The sequence below is a fragment of the Lactuca sativa genome, chromosome 9 (assembly GCF_002870075.4).
Source record: "Lactuca sativa cultivar Salinas chromosome 9, Lsat_Salinas_v11, whole genome shotgun sequence".
Lineage (NCBI taxonomy): Eukaryota > Viridiplantae > Streptophyta > Magnoliopsida > Asterales > Asteraceae > Lactuca > Lactuca sativa.
Window position 1 is genome coordinate 42548487 of NC_056631.2, and position 3734 is coordinate 42552220.

The 3734-nt window shown below is 36.7% G+C and overlaps 1 pseudogene; it reads right to left on the reverse strand.

The window, feature by feature from the left end:
- Window positions 1-739: 739 nt before the first annotated feature.
- Window positions 740-3437, reverse strand: LOC111898263 (heat shock 70 kDa protein 1-like; annotated as a pseudogene).
- Window positions 3438-3734: the final 297 nt, after the last annotated feature.

Sequence of the window (3734 nt, forward strand, 5' to 3'; positions counted from 1 at the left end):
GACCCACCAACCCGAACCCAACCTAATTGTCAGGCCTAGGTGATAACATGTTTCAAGAGATTGATATTGTCAAAATGAATGGAGATATTAATAGTGCTCTTAAGGTAAATACAAGGATCCATGTTAGCGGGAGGACTTTGACAATAGTTTTGCAGTTTGTAAAAGGTAGTCATACCAGTCATACCATAATCATTGACATAGAGACCATAGAGATCTTTGAAATTGTTAGAGAGCTAAGGCCAATACTTCAATTGATGAAGGTACTTTTAAAACATTTCTTGGAATTTGAAGCTTTGAAAATGATTCTTATGAAGTAAAAATTTTCTTTATTTTATAGTAAAAACTTTGCAGAAATTGAAGAGTTTGTTTCGGTTGAAATGGTGATCCATGTGTTCCACAGCAGCATCCATGGAGTGGAATTGGGTGATGAATAAGGCTGGAATGCCAAGCCGGAATGGGTGGAATGCAATCAGGAATGGGGGATGTGACATAAAGTACTGATGTTTATGGTGTATTAGATGCTTATATTTGGTGTATTAGATTCTTTTATGCGATGGTTGTAATGATATAGATAGGATACATATAGAGTACGGTTAAATAGCCCTCTACTAATACGGGCTTAACCTACGTAATATATTCATATTTTCAACCGTATTATATTACACTTTTTCTAGTAGTGTGCATGAGAAGCTGAAATAGCATTCCAAAAGAAGAGTAACGAACAACCAAAATAAATTCAACCCAACACTCAGTCATGTTCATGTGTTTGTTCACAATTTATCAAAATGGTTATTAACTTTCTGGACTTGTTCAGATTTAAGAACAGGTGACTATTTAACATAATTCAGTGAAGCTAATTATTAAGCCCTTAGCAGATAAGTGAGTCTAACAACCATGATTTAAAAATTAAGAATACCGCATGCATATAGACTCAAGATGTTCCTTCATGCACTGAAGCTCATCAACAGATGCAGCTTGGTCGTGTTCAATCCACTTGGTCGTGTCAGCAATGGCATGCTTCATTCTCTTCAACCTCTCACCATTCTCCATATTTCTAATCTTCTTCTTCATGTTGTATATGCAGTCCTCTAATGCATTGAATGCATCGGCTCTGTTCTTGTATTTTTGGTCCTCTAGTTTGTACTTGCTAGCATCTTTTATCATCTCAATCTCTTTCTTGGAAAGTCTTCCATTTGCATTGGTAATTGTGAGTTTCTCTGTCTTACCAGTTGATATTATTTCGGATGTGACTGTAAGGATTCCATTGGCATCTATTTCGAAGCAATCCTTGAATTTTATGCATCCCTTTGGAGCCGGTGGTATTCCTGAAATTGAGAATTCCCCCAGCAAATGGTTATCTGTAGCTCTTGCTCTTTCACCTTGATACACCTTAATAGATGCAAAATATTGGTTGTCCTTAATTGTAACATAAATTTTGGATTTCTAGGTAGGTATTGGAGTGTTTCGTGGAATCACAAGACTAAATACTTCTCCTTTTATTTCTTCACCAAGAGATAACGGAATAACATCCAACAACAGAGAATCTCAAAAACGAATATCACTGGTTCCACTTAACTTTGCAGCAAGACCTGCCGCACCATATGCAACAGCCACGTCGGGGTTTACACTCTTCGAGATCTGCTTCTGGTCAAAAAATTCCTGCAACATGCATACACTGAACCTTTGGTATACGAGTTGATCCACCAACAAGAATCACCTCATTCACACACAACTTCTCCATCTTTGCATCGCTTAAACAAGTCTCTAGTGTCTCAATACATTTAAGGAAGTAACCCATGTTAAGCTCTTCAAATTTAGCTCGACTAAAATTCATAGAAAAATCAATCCCCTCATGCAAGCCATCTATATCGATTGAAGTAAGCTTAGTGCATGAGAGAATCCATTTTGCTTTCTCACAAGCAAATCTCAGTCTCCCCAATGCTCTTTTGTTAACCGTCAAGTCCTTATTCCATTTCCTCTTAAACACCCGAGCACAATGTTCCACCATATGGCTATCAAAATCTTCGCCTCCCAAATGAGTGTCACCAGCAACGGCTTTCACCTCAATCGTACCCCCTTCAGCAATGGTCAATATAGAGACATCAAAGGTACCACCACCAAGATCAAAGACAAGCACATTGATCTTGCCATTAATGTTAGACTTATTGTCTAGACCATAAGCAATTGCCGCTGCTGTAGGCTCATTGATAATGCGGACAACATTTAGTCCAGCAATGGTGCCAGCATCCTTTGTTGCTTGACGCTGTGAATCATTAAAGTAAGCTGGGACTGTTACTACAGCATTCTTCACAGGTTTCCCAAGGTATGACTCAGCAGTTTCTTTCATCTTCCCAAGAATCATCGATGAAATTTCTTCAGCCAAAAATTCCTTCTCTTCACCTTTGTAGGAGACAACAATCTTTGGTGTGTCGGCAGTCCCTTCTATGACTTTAAAAGGCCACAATTTCATGTCGTCCTGCACTTTGGAATCACTGAATCTCCTTCCAATCAACCTCTTAGCATCTGAATATCCACAGTTAATTAAACAAATAAGCCAGGTGAAATTGCAAAAACCAGCTTATCATGAAACACCTTGATTCCCTAAAGCAGCTCTAAGAACAGATGTCTTGGAAGACGTTTCAAAGCAGATATGATATGCAGAAAAATATGCATATACACATCAACTAGATATCCTAGCTTACGACACAATGAAAGCTATACGTTGTTGTTAAAATGAGTTTTTGTCCAAAATTAAGCAACCCGGCCTAAAACCAAAAATCCATAAAACCATATTGGGGTATGCTTACTTCAAAGATTAGTTTATAAACAGATCAAAAACTTCAATGCAGTAATTTGAATGTCTTTCGCATTACAGAAATTTCATGCAGAACAATTTTCTAATTCGTACTGTTCCCTAAAATTCCTTCTGCTAAATATGGTATTTTCTTATGCTTAATCATAATAACTTTAACAAGACTAGAAAAATGAGCTTACCAAAGATAGTATTAGCAGGGTTCATGGCCACTTGGTTCTTGGCGCCATCACCAATGAGACGTTCTCCATTAACGAAAGCAACACAAGACGGTGTAGTTCTGTTGCCTTGATCATTGGGGATGATTTGGATGTGATCATGCTTCCAAACGGCGACACACGAATATGTTGTTCCGAGGTCGATGCCTATGGCTGGTGTGTCCTTTCCTCTTCCGTTCATATTACTGTCAGATTTTAAAGTAAAGAAATTGTGTGTTTTCGCTTTTTAACGCAACTTCTATTTAAATAGTAACGATATAGCAGATGAACTGGTGAACACGGTGCCGTCGTTTCCTCTTCCGTCGGTTGGTGGACGAATTGATGAACACGGTCATTGAAGAAGCCCAAGCTTGAGAGATACATGGAAAGGGGAAGAGCTTCGTATTCACTTTATTTCATAAAACGTTTGAAAACATCGATGAGTTTTTTTTTTTTTTTTGAAAAGGCTTAGTTAACTTTAACCTTTAGACATTTTGTAACCTTTTTTTTCATATTAAAGTTTATATTATATAATAATTCGTTTTATATAATAATTATATCTACATATTATATACCAAATCGCCTCAATCAAAAGTTAAGGGTAATTTATATTGGACGAAAAAATATAAATTTATAACTACATTAATAAGTGGGTGACTTGCTTGCGTATTAAAAGAAATACATAATATATTTAATTAATATAGATTTATTCATTTTTAATAAAT